General features: G+C 32.0%; 1 protein-coding gene across 3 annotated transcripts in view; it reads right to left on the bottom strand.

Moving 5' to 3' along the window:
- LOC135123548 (protein tweety) overlaps positions 1-19,414 on the bottom strand; it is a 179,274-nt gene that overhangs the window by 135,792 nt on the left and 24,068 nt on the right. The window contains exon 1 of one of the 3 annotated variants that reach the window (XM_064048318.1): positions 3,798-3,871. The exons of the other annotated variants lie outside the window; for them this stretch is intronic. The gene's annotated coding sequence lies outside the window, so the exon portion shown is untranslated. Of the gene's footprint in view, positions 1-3,797; positions 3,872-19,414 lie in introns of those variants that run through there. 3 annotated transcript variants of the gene reach the window in all.

Here is a 19,414-nt window from a genome sequence, read left to right as displayed (position 1 = left end):
ATTTTTCAATTTTTCAAATTTGGCATTTATAAACTCAATTTTTCGATTTTACAATTAATCGATGTTTTGATTTTCCCATTTCTTGACTTTCGAGGGTTTCGATATTCCTGTTCTTCAATTCTTCAATTTTTCGATTTTTCATTTTTTAGTTTTTTTAAGGTTTCGATTTTTCGACTTCACTTTTTGGATTTTTCGATCGCTCAATTTTTCGACTTTTTAGGTTCTCAATTTTTGGATATTTCAGTTTTCGGATTTTTCAGGTTATTAGATTCTCAGTTTATCTTTCATTTTTCAGTTTTTCGATATCTCAGTTTTGGGATTTTCCAATATTCGATTCTTCGACATTTCGATTTTTGACTCCTGGATTTTTCGATGTGTCGATTATTTTACGTTTTAGATTTTTCAATTTTTCCGATTTTAAATTTTAGATTTTTTAATTATGAAAATTTTAGATTATTCGATTTCTCGATTTTTCAGTTCAGTTCTTCGATATTTGAATTTTTCATGCTTTCGAATTTTTCAAATGTTTCGATTTCTTAATCATTTAATTTTTCGACTTCCCGGTTTTAGATTTTCTGTTTTTCAGTTGCCATTTTGTCAAATTTTCGATTTTTTAATTTTTCAAATTTGACTTTCATAAACTCTCAATTTTTAGATTTTTCAATTAGTCGATGTTTTGATTTTCCCATTTCTTGACCTTCGAGTGTTTCGATTTTCCTGTTCTTCAATTCTTTAATTTTTTGATTTTTCGGGTTTTTGATTTCTCAATTTTTCGATTCTTTAGGTTCTCAGTTTTTGGATATTTCAGGTTTGGGATTTTTCAGTTTTTCTTTCATTTTACTTTTTCGATTTTTAAATTTTAATTTCTCAATTTTTTGGTATTTTAATTTTTCACTATTTAAAATTTTACATTTTTCGATTTCTCCATTTTTCATTTCAGCTCTTCCTTATTCCAATTTTTCAAATGTTTCGATTTTTCGACTTCCCGGTTTTAGATTTTCTGTTTTTCAAATTTTCGATTTTCCAATTTTTCAAATTTGGCATTTATAAACTGTCAATTTTTCGATTTTACAATTAATCGATGTTTTGATTTTCCCATTTCTTGACTTTCGAGGGTTTCGATATTCCTGTTCTTCAATTCTTTAATTTTTCGATTTTTCATTTTTAAGTTTTAAGGTTTCGATTTTTCGACTTCACTTTTTAGATTTTTCGATTGCTCAGTTTTTCGACTTCTTAGGTTATTAGAGTCTCAGTTTATCTTTCATTTTTCAGTTTTTCGAATTCTCAGTTTTGGGATTTTTCAATATTTCGATCGACATTTCGATTTTTGACTCCTGGATTTTTCGATGTGTTGATTATTTTGCTTTTTAGATTTTTCAATTTTTCGATTTTAAATTTTAGATTTTTTAATTATTAAAATTTTAGATTATTCAATGTCTCGATTTTTCAGTTCAGTTCTTCGATATTTGAATTTTTCAAGCTTTCGAATTTTTCAAATGTTTCGATTTCTTAATCATTTGATTTTTCGACTTCCCGGTTTTAGATTTTCTGTTTTTCAATTGTTATTTTGCCAAATTTTCGATTTTTTAATTAATCGATGTTTTGATTTTCCCATTTCTTGACCTTCGAGTGTTTCGATTTTCGTGTTCTTAAATTCTTTAATTTTTTGATTTTTTAAAGGTTTCTATTTTTCGAATTTACTTTTTTGATTTTTCGATTTTTCAATTTTTAGATATTTCAGTTTTAGGATTTTTCAATATTTCAATTCTTCGGTTCTTCTATTTTTGACTTCTGGATTTTTCGATGTGTCTACCTTTTTCCTTTTTCGATTTTTCAATTTTTGGATGTTTAAATTTTAGATTTTTCAATCTTTTGATATTTTAATTTTTCAATATTTCTTAATCTTTCGATTTTTTGACTTGCTGGTTTTAGATGTTCTGTTTTTCAATTTTTCGATTTGTTAATTTTTAATTCCCGATTTATCGAGATTTGGTTGTTCAGGTTTTCGATTTATCAGTTTTTCAATTTTCTATTTTGGCCTATTTCGGTTTCTCAGTTTTTCCAGTTTTCCATTTTTTCGTTTTTTGATTTTTCCGCTTTTCCAATTTTTCAACTTTCAACTTTTTGTTTGTCGATTTCTCTATTTTTCGATTTTTCGACTTCATCACTTTTCGATTTCTCGTTCTTTTAATCTTTCAATCTCCCAATTTTTCAATTTTTTTAATTTTCAAGTTTTTTGATTTCTCGATTTATCGAGATTTGGATTTTTCGATATTTTGATTGTCAATTTCTCAATTTATTTATAAATTGTTCAATTTTTAACTTTTCGATTTTGGCCTATTTCGATTTCTCAATTGTTCGACTTTTCGACGCCGCGATTTCTTGATCTTTTGATTTTTCGATTTTCCAGTTTTTCGATGTTTCGAGTTTTCAGTTATCCGATTTTTTAAATTTGGGAGTTTCGATTTCTCGATTTTTGGTTGTTCCGTTTTTAAATTTTAGATTTTTGAATTTTACATTTTTTCGATTTCATGATATTTCATTTTTCGATTTTCAGTTCTTCGATATTTCGATTTTTCAATGTTTCAGTTTTACGATTTTTTAAGGTTTCGATTTTTCGATTATTAGATTTCTCGATTTTTCGAATTTTTGATTATTTTAAGTTTTCATTTTTTTTCTCACTGTTAATATCATACAGTGTATCGAAAACAACCACAAAAATTGCCAGTAAAAACATTTAAAAATTCATACAAAATAGAACACGGTGTTTCCAAAACATTTTCCCAAAAAAAATCCATTGGGTTATTACGATTTCAACAATATTCTTAGTTTGAAACGTTTTGCTAGCATAAAACACAAATATAGTAGATCAAACAAGTTCTCAGGCGACGAGTTGTAGTGAAACACGTCAGAAAAATTTTCAATTAATTTTAAGGGTTAATACCACAAACAGTTGTTGCCTTTCATAGTAGTTTACGTGGGTGTTGCCACATTAAAATCAGTAGGTACTCAGAGAAATAATTTAACTTTCAAATAATCACACACATATTTATTAACCATCAAATATATAGGTATATAGAGTTGTTTGCGTGTATTTGATGACTATTTGCCACATGTCGTAAACTAACCGCGGTGCGCAAGTGACCAACACCCATACATCTAATGAAATTTTACTTAATTCTGTGTCTATTAATTAAGAGTCATTTTAAGTTGTCATGGCTTAGGTTTCAGATACGGAGAGGAGCCGTGATTAAAAAGCCACCTTAGCCACGGACTGAAGTTAGCCACTCTGTTTTTAGTCACGGTGTGAAGTGACGTCAAGTGAACATCTTACATCGCCTTAACTGCCAGATGCGGCTTGTTGCGGCAGCAAATAACTTGATAGATTCTGGGGCAGATATTTCTACCCTCTCTGCGACATCGGGGGTGGCGCAGCATCAGAGTCGCTGAAGGCTAAATTGTATTAAGGGTGTGTTTAACTTTTGAGAATCATTAATGCTGCGCTCTGTAAGTAGAAATAATTGTTTAACAAAAATTTTGTCGGTAATTTATTTTGTGAAAAGTAATAAATTTCAGAGTTTCGATAATTATTATTGTATGTAACACGTTTATAAACCTCTCTAGACATTCGTTTTTTAAACACTCGTTCCACGCTGCGAAAATGAGGCTTTTAAAGGATCACGCAGTTTACAACTCCATCTGTTCGGTAAACAGAGTATACTATGCGAGTCAGGAAACTTGTACCCGCCAACTATTCTTGTATCACAGTAAATTTTAATTAGAACTTTGACACTAACCTTCACGATGATCTTCCACCGGCATCTTAAACCTCATCCCCGATCTCGTCAACGCTGAGCTCACTACTTCGCATAACAATAAACTACGTGTACGAAACAGCACACATGGAAATACGGTTAAGCTCCATGTTTACGCATCCTAATCACAACCACGTCACGTTTCCTTTATCAGAACAAATCTTTTCGTGCGAATCTGTCGCCGTCTATAAATCACCGCCAAAGCAGCGTTCGGCTTTTCAAACGAATTGCCACTTCCTGTCAAGAGTCGCGTTATTCAGTGATAAAGATGATTAACGTTTATGTACCCGTTACTGTTGCCGATCGTTTCCGCAATCTCACACTGGAATCCGGAATATTTACGGAGACAGGTTTTGTGGACTGATGGCTCTTCTAAATGTCAAGTCGAAAGGGGTTTGTAAAATAAATCACCGAAACCATTTTCTCAAGCATGAGGAAGGCTGCTCCTTACTATTCCTTAATGGAATTTTAAACAAGTAATTGCTTAAAAGGGAACATGTGGTGTAATGGTTTTGTTTTGTGCTTTGGAAGCGCGAGTGTGCCGGTGGCTGCCGTTATTTATCTGGAGGGTGTTTAAGTTTAGAAGCTGTAATGTGATATAACCGATTAAAGATGTTTGATGCAAGATGGAAGAAAACCACCACCTCAACTAGCATACTCACAATGTAAACTTTTTGGCGAATTTGAGCACCGACAACCAGAAAACCACCTCGAAACCACCACGTTTTACAAGTATGATCCCACGTTGGCCACTGATTAGCTCTATCGAGATACATCCAACTGCACAGATGCTGTTAGACCCATTGTCGTGATTAGCCAACCGAAAACCCAATCATCTCCAATATTGCAAAACGTTAAATAAAAAGCCTGTTGGTAAATCGTTTCCGGAATTAAATTTGCGCAAAAAATTGAAACTATTTCCTGTGTGGATTTGTAATCAAATTTCCGTGTCGGCCTTTTTGGGTGGATTCTAAAGCTTCGGATGAATTTTTCATGGGGAGAAGTGAGTGCGGGTTCGTCTCGCAGCAATTGTGGCTCAGTAAAATTTTTAAGAGGGTTAATGTGAGCTTCCCTAGTTTCCTCGGTTTACAGCGTAAACAAGGCATGCTTTGTCTGGTGTGGTATGAAGCGGGTCATTATTACTGAACATATTGGACAGCTGCAAGTGTTTCGAATGGATTGTATGTACACTTGTGTCAGTGGGTAAAAACGTAAAACTGGCTGAAACATTTATAATTTTGTCGAGTTCTGAAGTATTTTCAACTGGTTTGGAATCAACTGATTCTGTGTGTGCAGTAGTAGTGATAAAAATTCCTCAGAACGGTTATTTTATCATTTTGAAAAATATTAACAGAAGTGTGTAAATAATAATAGTTAATCATTTGCGGAGTATAGATTTTATTACCACTAGTTTACAAAACGGTGAGACAATTAATGATAAAAATGCCTATCATGGTTGCTTTATTGCGCTAAATTTTATTGCAGTAAATTACTGATCTATCTGTTTGACGTACAGCGGACAAAACTCGCAAGAATATACATTTTAAACAACGAAGTGAGGAAAATGGATAATAGTCACAGAGCACAAATACGAATATAAATAAATCATCTATCTCAATCGACAAAAAAATTGTTATAAAGTAATTGTGATGAAAAAATTAAGGCGGATTCATAAAGCACGACTACAGAAGTATCTTATTTCACCAAATTTAAATAACCTTAACAACTTCCTTGCCTCACGCTCGGGAAGTAAAAACTATAATTGGCTTATCAGCAAAAAAGCAGACAGACAATAGTCATTAATTTTAAAAAGGGCATTTACTCGAGGGAAGTGAGTGGGCATGCATTTGCATAATTTTCTCTTCCCATTTGTCCGAACTGAAAATTGTTGTTCCTAATTTATGCGGGCCGCAATATATATTGCGGTAACGGCAGCTGTCAAGCATACAATGAACCTATTATTAAAAACTTAAACGTTTGCATGATCCTCCATCCAGAAGCTGGTATTTACGTGCAAAAACACGTTTTCAAAATCAGACTTTGCATAAAAAACACGCTATAACGGTCCTCAGTTTTGGAATTTTGTAACAAAAAAGTATACACCATCTGGTAGCGAATTTTGCGAGCCAACAATAAATAAAAACTCCAAATACGTGACTACGTAATTATCTACATTAATTAATTTTGATGAAATACAGTTTCAACCGCATTTCATAACAAAGTTTACAACTGGCTGTCAATATCAAGAAAAAGTTTAAGCAAACTGTCGGGTTGAGCGAAAATGAATAATCCCCATGACTGGATGTTTAATGTTTATATACTTTTATGGTTTGGCTAAGGTTATTCCCATTGCACTATATACTGAAGCAAAAGAAAAAATATTTCTCCCTACGATGCAAAACATGTAATAAAAAATTATTCCTCTGGGAAACTGGATCATATTCGGAAAAGTTTCAACATTCAAAACCACGAAGCAAATAAAAATTTTCTTACAAAAGTGCGGAGAATTGTATCAGAAGGAATAAAACTATGTAAATCTTGAAATCTTGGTACAACGTCAAACACTTTTGATGGAAAATGTAATAAAAAAAGTCCTAAAATAGACATTATTCAGAAGATAAGTGATTACCGGAATATTGACATTTCTGAAAAAAAAACTGTATATGTAATACAATAATGAAAAACATCAATTTTTTATTTCTGGGGAACTTGATAGGATATGCATGATACGAAGGAAAAAGACTGGACTGACGACGGTTCTGGTGTTTGTAATATTGACGCACCAATTTCGGAGGGTAAAAGGACAATCATACTACTTTCAGAACAGGAAACCGGTCGGATACACAAAAACACACTATTTGTTATCCACAAACAATATTCATGATGCAAAAATCCATTACTATAAATTTTATTTCAAGAGTTATGATTTTTATGGGGTCAGGTACGGGTGACTAACTGTTTTTGCCATGCATATTTTATAAATGTAAAAAGTACGTTTCTCTCCACAAAAAAAAATAATTAATTCTATATTGATTCGTGAGTTTTCTTGGTGTGCATTGTGCGAACTTGATTAAATTGTTGCCAAACCTATTTTATCGAAACATTCCTTTGTGAAAAGAATAACATAAGAATGAGATTAATCTTTACAATAACGATACCAAGCTATAGAATTATGCGTGATATCTTAAAATGTGAAAAATACTTTCACAAAAATCCAAACTAACCAAATGTATTTTGGCACAGAAGCCGAATTTTCATCTCGAGAAAAATGTGGTCCCAAGCTCACAAGAAATGTTTGAGTCTTACTTCCGCAACGGGCAGTAAGTAAATCGTGTATAAAACTCAAGGAGTCAGTTACAGCTGCGAAATAGATATCAAAACATGCTTCCGAAATTTATTCACGAGCTTGATTCTGAGAAATTTTAGAATGGATATTTTCAGCATGACGGCGCAACAGCTCATAAAACTCAAACAAGTTTGAATTTTTTAAGGGAGTTTTATGAAAACCGCTTAATAAGCCCTCACACACTGTATCTATCCACCTCGATCACCTGATTTGAGACTTTCAGATTTTTCTTTTTCCCAACACTATTTTTAAACAATCACTGGATACAATTGAAGGCCTAAAAGTGAGAATCATCCAAGAATGTGAATATGTTTCACCAGAAACACTCGAATATATCACTAATAGTAAAAAAATACAGAAGAACTGAGAAAAATCATCAACAAGTGGGAAGCATGTGAACAAAACAATCATCTAAAACTATTTAGAGTAAACTAAAGTACCTTTTTTTTTTCGAAAAATTATAAAATTTATTTTTGCGGTTATTATTTTATTTTGTATTATTAAATATGTATAGACGGGAGCGACATTACTATTCTTTTATTTTCGAGAAAATGAAGTGGACCGTACTTGATTTTTTTTTCAAAAATTTACCTTCTTAAAAAATTGGTCGAATGTTATTTCAACAGAACTTCCCTCGCCCCCGAAGTGCAATCAAAATAAATGCCACTTCGCTGAAAAATTATATTTTTTTTGCGATTTTTGTTTTCTGATTACCTCTATACAGTAAAAACCAGTGGCGTAAATAACGCTCCCGCAGCTTATTTGATTTGAATTTTTTCTTCAATTTTTCATTTTTTTTTGTTCCTTCATTTTTTCGATTTGCATTTTTTCTAGTTTTCAAGATTAAATTTTTCAATTTTTCGACTTTTCAATTCAATTTCTAGATTTTGCAATTTTTCGATTTGAGCTTCTCAAGTTTTCAATTTTTAATTTTTCCATGTGCAATTTTTCATTTCAGTTTTTTATTTTCTTTATTTTAACAATCTTTCAATATCCGCTTTTTTTTCAATTTTTCGGTTTGCAGTTTTTCAATTTGAAGTTTCACAAGTTCATAATTTTTAATTTTCAATTCTTAGATTTTTCAGTTTTTCATTTCTTCAGTTTTTCGAAAAAAAAAAACGAGAAAGTACAAGTTATTCTATGTAACTTACATTAGGAGTACAGTCCAAAATTATTGAATCATAGATTGACTTTATGTTTTTTATTATAATATCTATTGTTCTTTGCGCCAAAAAATTGTTGAAAGAAAACAAAGACAAAGCCCCACCCACCCGCCCCGATCTCAATTGTAATGAGTTTTTCATTCCTAATCAGACCAAAGAGCGGAGTTTAATTGTAACATCAAAATTTCTCTAAAAAATTCTGTCCTTTTAAAAACATATTTCATGTGGCAATTTCTTGTAGAGAAATGAGGATTTTGCAAACTAAACTCCGTCCTTCAGCTCATGATGAATAAAACATTCATCACAATTGAGAAGGGGTGGGTGGGCGGGGCTTATATTTTGTCCAATTTTTCTTAATATACGAAGTCTTCTTTTCCCAACAAAAAACTGAAAACATGTTTAACCATCCTGTTGTTGAAAGAAAACTCTATATATTAAAAGAAACAAGAATAACATTATTATACCGTGCAATTGTTTTTGCGAAAATTTGAACATCAAGCGAAAAAACTGAAAACGGATTGGTATATGTACTACAAGTGTAGGAGTATTTTTGTATATATATACGTCATCAAATTGTCGGTGGGGATGATTCGCCAAATTTTGGCTAGCATTATTTCTAACATACATACAAAATTTGACAATAATCGGTCCAGCAGCTTCGGATACAGACAAACAGACAGACAGACAGACGGAACCGGGGAAACTCCTTTTTTCGTACTGTGGGGTTTATGAAACGTCGAGAAAACATAAAAGTGGCAATTCATCCGATGGACTTGATTACTATACTTCCTTAGTTTACGCTCGGGAAGGTCAGGTCAGTAGGACTTGTGAAGATAAGACTGATTTTGGCAAATGACATACCCTTTAAGAAAATAGAGGGCGGGTGGACGGGGCTAGTACTTGATAAGATAAGACTGACTTTAGCAAATAACGTACCCTCTAAGAAAATAGAGATGTTCTATGTGAAAAGCAGAGGAAACTGACAATTTTCGAATTAATCAAGCTATATACATATTTTTTTAATTTGGCACTTGACTAAAAAATCTTGTGCAAATCTTGTATTAGTCGTTCGCCGAATGTTTTCTCGACATTTCAGAACTTCTAGAGTTTGAAAAAGTAGGTTTTCCAATTTAGATATGATTTAAAATCAATTTTTATTTAATTTATCTAAGAAAAGGGATTTGTTTGACTGTTCTTCAGAGATGAGGAAAGTTGTGTCTAAAAAATTAGATCAATTTTTGGTTTGGATAATCGTTATTAAATATTCAAATAAACACTATGAAATCAAATAATTTAGACTACTTTATGCAAAGGGCTAAACATTCTCTCTACAGAAATTCTACCCAAAAAATGTTATTCAGGGTTAAGAGTTCCAACACCTCCATAATCACCTAAAAAGAAATTTATTGAATACAGAAATAACGTTCCGACAAATTTTGACTAGTGTTGTAAATTTTAAAATTTCATAACAATTACTCCAGTATTTTTGAACACAATCGCCAACAATCGACAGAGGAGAGACAGACGACGGGCAGATGGAATGGTGGACTTACTTTGGCATAGTCTAGAGTCTAGACGTCTTGAAATGTCGAGAAAACACGAAATTAGCATTCGTCTTACAATATTTACATTGGGGAAGTAAAAATGGTAATGAATTGAGTTCACTGACTTAGCAGCATTAATTTCTGTCGCTTAGACACATCGAAAATATATAACTGCGAAGCAATTTAGTGTTGAGGCCGATTTTAGAATTTTTTCAGTTGGCAACTTTCTTTTGAGTCTGCAATTAATTTTAATTTCGAATCACGTTGCCAACATGTTTTTGTTCAAATTAAGTCGATTATGTTTGCACTGTAGATGTAAAGGTACGCTGTTTGAAAAGAAAGAAATATGAAAAAAATAAGTTCTGTAGGTAAGCGAAGAAAGATGTTTGCTGTCCCGCTGGGAATCGAACCACACATCTCCCACTTGCCGGGCCTTGACCACTAGGCTACAGAGCGGCTTATCTTTACTTCGCTTACCTAGCTATTATTGTACCGCCATAGTTCAATTATTGAAAAATATTTTCTATTTTATGTTTATTTACTCTGAGCGCTACATATTACAGAATTTGTCCAAAGAAACGAGAATTTGATTCTAACAATTTTATTATACATCCTCTACAGTTCAAAAACAGGAGCAGGCTTTTGTACTAATTCTACCAAAAATGAATTTATCAGTCAATTACTTTAAAAAAGGTTATACTTATATAACTTTTACAGTTTAATCAAAGACATGACCAACATTTCCATGGCCAACTCTAATCTGAAAACTTTTTGATCACACGTACTTGCTGCGACTGTTTATTTTTTTTTCAGACACTTACGATAAACATGGTGAATTTAACATAACGATGATTTAAAAAAATCATGAATGACGTCATTATGCAAAAACCGCGGGTTGCAAAAATTAATTTTTGCATCAAAAAATGTCGTTTTAAAAAATAAATTAACCTGTAGGAGGATTTTTCAAGAAAAAGTCAATCAAAGGAAATATAGATTTTGTGCGAAACTTCATCAACACTCTGTATGTAGAAGTACATGTAAAAGGAAAGTAAATTTTATTTGCAATTGACTGTTTAATTCGAATTCTATTTTGGGCACAGATTCCAATTTCCACACTACAATTAAAACAAATGGGCTAAATCTTATTTTGTTACATGCAAATTATTATTGTTAGAAATACAAATTCCTGGCAATAGGATTAGAGCACGTCAAATTCAAACAGCAAGAATTATACGCATTTATCGCGTTTTTGCCATTACTCCTATTTTACACCAATTCTGTTACCGATGATTTTCCAAAATAAATACGTTCAGTTGTTTGCGATTCTTGGTTTTTGCGTTATTGTCTTTCCTCTAGTTATTTGAAAAATCAATCTTAATCCAGGCTGTCTGTAAGAATTTCAAGATGAATTTCCTGAAGCTGTTTTTGATTATCATCAATTTTGAGAAATTCTTCGAAGAAGTATGAAATTGTTTCGTCCAAAGGGAAGTATATGCCACAACGACGAACTTAAAGATTCCTACCTTTAACACGATGGGACAACAGCTCACAATACACCACAATATTTGAATATGCTTTCAGATTGTTTTGGTGAACGAATTATAAGTCGAACGGGTATGGGAATTATCCACCTAGATCTTGTGATTTAATTCCACGTGATTTCTTTCTATGCCCTTACTTAAAAAATTCAATATTCGACAACGAATTGATAATTTGGGAGAACTTCGACAGACAATAAATGAAAAAAACATTTAGATTAAGAGGTAGGTTAAGAAATACTTAATTAGAAACCTATGGTGGGCATTTTCATGCTATAAATTTATTAATTAAACGTTTTAGTAACAAAATACAATCAGCAAACTCAAAACGGAACGTGCAAACTTTGTAAATCCTCACCACACCCTCCCGTCGTAAGACCTAAACAGTCTACGTCAAGTGAACCGTTTCAATCTGATCTTTGACATATAAATCCAAAAAACTTCAAACTAAGCTCCTACACTGTTCGGGGAACTTTCTCCACGACGACAGAAGGATTTGCAAAGTAAAACAATACCTTCCGCACCACTCGTATCTCACTTTGCTTAACACATACACGCCCCTAAGCAAACCAAGGCAAATGTAATGACTTTCTAAATACACCAAACCCAACAAACAACACCTCGAACTTGTCCTTAGACCTCTGCCACCATTCCACACGTCGCATAGAGTTCCAACTTTCGTTAACTTCCTCACCGCCAAAGAACAAAAACCGGTAGCAAATAAAGCATATGTAATTATGCCAAGCATGCACGCACACTCAAGGTTCCCTTGTGGTATTTACGCTCCTTAGTCATCCAAACGCGTCTCCTCACACACTTTACGACGCAAAAATAATAAACTTATGATATGTTTATCGCCATTAACCGTTTTATTGTCGTTTCGTGTACACATTTCAATGCGATCGGGAAAAAATTAACAAGAGAACCGTAGAGACAAACAAGGGTTCGGTAACACCGCAATTAAATAATAGAACTAAACAGAATAACAACCACTTAAAACGTTGTGAAGATTAAGCAAACAGTGCTGTAAAACCAGAAGAATAAACAACGAAGGGCATGTTCTCCTGCTGTTCTTTTCCGGGTCTTGACCTGATGGGCGGAATATTTTCGATGGTGGCGAGGGTATAAAGAAAATCGACAGGGAGGGTCGGTCCTGCTTTCAGAGTAAACTAGGAGCACAAACTGAACAAACACCAAACCACGCGTTTCCCGAAAGGAGAAGTCCGAGATCTACTACAAACACGAGAGCAGACCTACGGATTTAAAAAGTGGAATATTATTAGAACAAATGGATCAAGCAACTTTTTTCGTCTTTTCTTAAATTTTGAAAAAGTTATAATTCAAATTATTTTTTATACCGGCTATGAAGAAAAAAAATGTGTTTAGAAACACCACTTCCAACCACAGCCCCAAAATCTTAACTCTTTTCTTACTGGCACTTCTAGAACTCTGAAGAAAACAAAAAGTGACCCATTTATCAAACGAAAACGGAAAAAAGTTGTTAAGTTCCAGAGGGCAAAAACCCAAGTGTTCCCAAAAAATCTAGCAAAATAATCACTAAGAAATATGTTGAACTAACGGATATCTGTACAAAAAGTTATATTATCTGCCTAATTAGAATCTACACAGACGACAAACATATGCAAATGAAAGTCTTATTTTTTCGTACTCTAGGGGTTATGACACGTCGAGACAATGCGAAAGCTATTCAATTCCAATTCAATAATTCCTTCGCATACGCTCAGAAAGTAGAAACAAATAAGAAGTAGGTAATAATTTCATGCACAAAAACTAATTTCCTAAATGGCTATTTTGAATTTCTTTGGAGCCTTTTTCTAAATGTTAAGTAGCCTATTTTAGGGTCTATTTTTAGATTTTTTGAATCCTAAAATTCGTTCTCTACTCAAAGTACGACCTTAGTTGTTTATAAAGTACGGCGTTCAGAATGTACTATCACGCCATAATTTCCGTAACACTCAAGAGTAGAATAAAACGGACCAGGACTAAAGTTTCCTTGCTTGATTACACAGTACGTAGAAACATCCGTATAACCCATTATTTTTTAACAAAAATGAATATTTACATTTATCATGGGTACATTTTTAATGGGAAGTGGTGTTTTTTTTATCAACCTAACTTAGTGAGAAATCGAATAAACTGACGAATATTGACAACTCGATAATAATAAAACAAGGCGAAAAATCCCGGAAAGAAATATAGCTATAAAAATTATGTTCTATTTATTGTCTATTTCAATTTTGGGAATTTTAAATACTTCCACTTTTGAAATTTTTCCATTTATCGACTTTTCGTGTTTTTGACTTTTTAGTTATTCGATTTTTCAAAATATCGCGACATTTTAAGTCTTACATTTTTAGATTTGTTGATGTTTTGATTGCTCGATTTTTTAATTTTCAATTCTTCGAATTTTTAAATTTTTCACTTTTTGTTTGGATTTCTCAATCTTTCGGAATTAATTTTCCAATTTTTCGATATTTCGATTTAATGGTTTTATTTCGATTTTTCACCTTGTTGTTTTTAGATATCCGGGTTTTCAATCTTTCGAAAGTAACTTTTCAATGTTTCGATTTTTCACTTTTTGGTTTGTCAGTTTTTTTCAGTTAAAATTTTTAAATTTTTTTTTGCATTTTTCGATTTTCAATTTTCAGTGTTTAAGTTTTGGTATTTTTCAATACATAATGAATTTCGATTTTTAAATTTTTAGATTTTTCGACTTTGTTTTTTTGATTTTTTACTGATTCGGTTTTTCCAAATTTTGCGATTTTTTTAATCTTGCATTTCTCGATTTTTTAATTTTTTTGATTTTTCGACTCGTTGATGTTTTGATTTCTCGATTTTGTAAATATTCAATTTTTCAATTTTTAATTTTTAAGTTTTTCAATATCCCGATTTTTCAATTTTTGGAATTATGGTGTAAATTTTCCCATTTTTCGATCTATCGCTATTTCGATATCTCAGTTTTTCCAGTTTTCGACTTTTGATGTTTCGATTTCGCGTTTTTCAAATTTTTCGATTTCGATATCTCGATTTCTCGGTTTTTCGATTATTCGAGTTTCCAATTTGGGGATTTATGTATTTGATTTTTCAATTTTTGGCGTTTCTAAATTTTTGGATTTTTCGATTTCTCAATTTCTCGATTAATCGTTTTTTTTAATTTCCGATGTTTCGATTTCTCTGTTTTAGTTTTGGGATTTTTCAACTTTGTTTTTTGATTTTTTACTTACTCGATTTATCAAAATTCTACGATTTTTTAAATTTTACATTTTTCAACATTTTCATTTATGCGATATTCAAATTTTTCGATTTTTGGATTTTTTAGACTTTTGTTGATCTTTTGACTGCTCGATTTTTTAAATTTTCAATTGTTCGAATTTATAAATTTTAACTTTTTCACTTTTTTGTTTGGATTTCTCAATGTTTCGGAATTAATTTTTCAATTTTGCGATATTTCAACTTTTGATTTAACGGTTTTCTTTCGATTTTCCACCTTCTCGTTTTTAGGTTTACCAGTTGTTCCATCTTTCAGAATTAATTTTTCAGTTTTTCAATGTTTCGATTTTTCACTTTTTGGTTTGTCAGCTTTTTTAAGTTAAAATTTTTTAATTTTTTTTTTCGCATTTTTCAATTTTCAATTTTCAATGTTTAAGTTTTGGGATTTTTCAATACATAAAGTATTTCGATTTTTAAATTTTTAGATTTTTCGACTTTGTTTTTTGATTTTTTACTTATCCGATTTTTCAAAATTTTGCGAGTTCTTAAATCTTACATTTTTCAACATTTTCATCTATGCGATATTTTAATTTTTCGATTTTTGGATTTTTTAGTTGATGTTATGACTGCTCGATTTTTTAAATTTTAAATTGATCGAATTTTTAAATTTTAACTTTTTCACTTTTTTGTTGTTTGGGTTTCTCAAACCTTCGCAATTAATTTTTCAATTTTTCAATACTTCGATATATCAGTTTTTGATTTAACGGTTTTCTTTCGATTTTTCACCTTCTGGTTTTAAGATTTTCCGGTTTTTCAATCTTTCGGAATTCATTTTTCAGTATTTCAATGTTTCAGTTTTTTAAGTTAAAATTCTTCGATTATTCGCCTTTTCCATCAATTTTTCGATTTTCAAATTTTCAATGTTTAAGTTTTAGGATTTTTCAGTATGTATTTCGATTTTTAATTTTTTTGATCTTTCGACTTTCTGTTTCTTTGATTTTTTACTTATTCGATTTTTCCAAATTTTGCGATTTTTTAAATCTTACAATTTTCGATTTTTCAATTTTTGGTTGTTTCGATTTCTCAGTGTTTCGATTTTGTGCCTTCTCATTTTTAGATCGTTCGATTTTTCAATTTTTCGGAATTAATTTTTCAGTCTTCCAATATCCCGATTTTTCAATTTCTGGATTTATGGGGATTTTGAACTTTAAATTTTCCCATTTTTCGATCCTTAGCTATTTCGATGTCTCAATTTTTCGAGTTTCGATTTCTCGATCTTTTGATGTTTCGATTTAGCGTTTTTCAATTTTTCGATTTCTCAATTTCTCAATTAATAGATTTTTAAATTTTCCAAATTTTCGATTTCTCTGTTTAAGTTTTGAGATTTTTCAAATTTTCAATTTCTAAATTTCTAGATTTTTCAACTTTGTTTTTTGATTTTTTACTTACTCGATTTTTCAAAATTTTGCGAATTTTTAAATCTTACATTTTTCAACATTTTCATCTACTCGATATTTAATCTTTGGATTTTTTCGACTTTTAAAATTCTTGATTTTTCAATTTTTCGGTTTTGACAATATTTTGATTTCTCCTTCAAGAATAAACCATCACATATTAAAAAAGAAAGACGCTAGGAGCCCCAAAGATTCTGTAAAATTCTTTCCAAATAAAGAACTCCACGCATCCTTGAGATTTTTTAAAAGTATTTCTAAAACAAAACACTGGGCGTCTGCAAGACTTTCTCTTTTAAACGCAAAAAATTGGTCTAAATTTGTGTAGACAGATTTTCCCCCGCCTCTGAAGTAAAAATATATCATCAGTACATGCTTAACTTCAATTGTTTATGTTTATACATCGAAAGAATGCGACAATTACACACGTAAATTATCTCCCAAAACAGACGAAGCGATTTTATTTTATCATTATCATAGAGTGCTCGTATATCAGTATCAAATGTGATGATCTGAAAACGAGAAGGTGAAAAATCGAAAGAAAACCGTTAAATAGAAAACTGAAAAATCGAAATATCAAAAAATTGAAATTAATTCCGAAAATCTGAAAAATCGAAAAACAAGAAGGCAAAAAATCTAAAACTTAAAAATTCGAGAAATTGAAAATTTAAAAAATCGAACACAAAGTAAACCGTTTGTCTTTCATGGGATCAAGACTAAAAATTAAGGTGGACAAGTACAAAATATGCTATTTTCTGAAATTTAAATAACAAGATTTTGAGGTGACCTCATTATATCGTTGATGGGAATGAATAAACAAATTCTAGTAAGAGATATGTCTAAAATACACACAAAATTTGACAACAATCGGTCCAGTAGTTTCGGAGATTAACTGTCGACACAGAGAAGAAAGAGGCGGAAACGGAAGACACCTTTTTTATATTCTAAGAATAATGAAACGTCCAAAAAGCACTAAATTAACTGCTGACCGGATGGACTCTATTACAATACTTCTTTAGCTTACGCTCGGGAAGTAATAAAAATTTAATTTAGCTGTATTCTTAGTTATTTTATGCCTTACATTTCCACCCCAAAAAATAAAGAAAAATTACGATTTTGAAAAGAAATCCATAACGACAAGAAAAATGTTTTAATAAATAATCTATAGACGAAATGTATTTATTTGACACATATCTAAGCTTTTCAAAAATTACATGTTGGAACAAATGAGAAACCGATATTTTCAGAATTAGAGCAATGAATATAGCCATAAATCACACACAGTATCAAATTATATTGTTTAAACTATAAAGCGAAATTTGCCAAGAAAAATATTCTAGTTTCTCTTGCAAATTTTTCTCAACAACTCATAAACTTCATTGTGACACAAAAGAATAAAATATCCGTGGCCTTTCATCACACTGTAGCAAAAATCATCCGTTAAATTGAAAAAGTATTATCTCATACGAACATCCGTCACCAGAATATATTTTTAACGACTTATTTCACAACAATACAACCTACAATTTTCAAGACAAATTGGCTGTGAAACTGGGACTTTTGAAAACAGAGAACTTAATCGAATGAAACCAATAACTCATGGTCTTGCAAAACAACTTCTTCGAGGTGATTAATGAATTCAATTAAATTTTTTATTACAAGACGTGCTTGCTCGAAGACTAAATTATTAAATTCGTTATTTAATCACTTGGAAACCTTGGAATAGTGCAACGCATCGACTGCAATTTATCTAAATCCAGGGGCAACAAAATTATTGCATAACCCTCTTTAGAAAATTGAAGAGAAGAACCGTCAGAAATCGCCCTTTTAAAGCAAGATAAACACCGTATTGCCTTTATTTACCTCGACATAACAATCCTTCTTTCGCAAATGAGTTAATAACTGGTCGGCGATTTACGAAGTTAATTATAAGATTGTAATCAAAAATATACTGCGTAAGTGAAATTTAGGGACCAGGCGGCCAACAAGACCAATGAAAGCTGTGTAAATTCAGTTGAAGAAGCTAACAGTTTTAAATTTCTAAACATATTTGATGTTTTCAGAAAATTCGAGAGGGTAGAATGTTCAATGCAGATGCTGGTCCTATCCCCACCCTTTCTTCTTCGGCAATTTTAAAATGAATAGTGAGTCAAATTTTTGTTGTTGTTATGTACCATGCTTTTATACGAATATAGTGTACATGCATTTTCTGTTTAGCTCTATCCCACGAGTTCCGCAAATTATTCGTTCTGTTGAACCCTCATTGCTGCTTTTTTGGAAAATCGCATTTTCGTTTACTCCCTTTTGCAAAATCACGGCTTTGTGCATACTTTCGCGTGTTTGTGTGCTTAGCTTCGCCCCACAACACAATCCGAATAAACAGCGAAGGGCATCCTCACGTGCTGTTCTTTTCCGGGTCTTGACCTCATAAGGAAAAAACCCTTTCGACAACGGTGGAAACAAAACCATCAGTCACACTCGTTGCACGCTATGTAAACAAGTGACACGGGGGTATACAGGGTGTGTTAGCAGTGCAAAGGGGCGCAAAAGATCCCGGCTAAGGGCGTGGCTCACAAAGCATCGATCTGGGGTCTCCGTAAAGCTCGCACACACCCTCAGCCGGAGGCACGCTGTGTTCACAATGAGTCCATTCATTCGATAATTTCAGGATTTGCAATTTTTTCGGGCTAAAGCCCGCACAAATTACCGCAATTTAATCCCGTCGAAGTGGTGATTCATGCTGCAAACGCAGAAATTTTGAAAACGACACATAGGAGACATTGACATTTAGGACGCATATGGAAAAACGCGCCGCATGGTTTTGAGGTCGTGCACTCGTTTTTTATTTGTGTGAACTTGCAATAAACTGCATAGTGGTCGGATTTATGATGGGATTAGAAATTAAATTGGTCTTTATACAGTGAACCTATTTCCATTAATTACTTCTCGCTGTTGAACGTGTGAAGTGCTGGTAATCCGACTGTCACTCACTCATTGTTATTATTTCAAGTTCTCTTTTTTTAATGTTCGACGGTCATTGTTGGCGAATGAATGATATTGTGAAGGCAAATAATTTAATTCTGATTATGAGAGTTTTCGGAGGAGGATTTTTTATTCGACGAACAATAAGGAAATGGGCTATTGATTTTCGAGCTGGCTGTTGGAAGAAACGTTTTAATGCGGATTGTTATTGAATATTATGGAATTTGTTTGCTGCGACAATACAGGCTCAGTTTAGAGTTTTTTCGTTTGTTATGATCTTTAAATAAAACCGAGCGAAACGGCGACTTTATTACATTTCCATGGTTACAGCAGTGGCAACAAAG

The sequence above is a fragment of the Zophobas morio genome, unplaced genomic scaffold (genome assembly GCF_036711695.1).
Source record: "Zophobas morio isolate AGI-343-1 ecotype UQ-CSIRO unplaced genomic scaffold, CSIRO_AGI_Zmor_V1 ptg000006l, whole genome shotgun sequence".
Lineage (NCBI taxonomy): Eukaryota > Metazoa > Arthropoda > Insecta > Coleoptera > Tenebrionidae > Zophobas > Zophobas morio.
The sequence above is the reverse complement of the archived record's forward strand: the minus strand, read 5'-3'. Positions and strand labels throughout refer to the sequence as shown.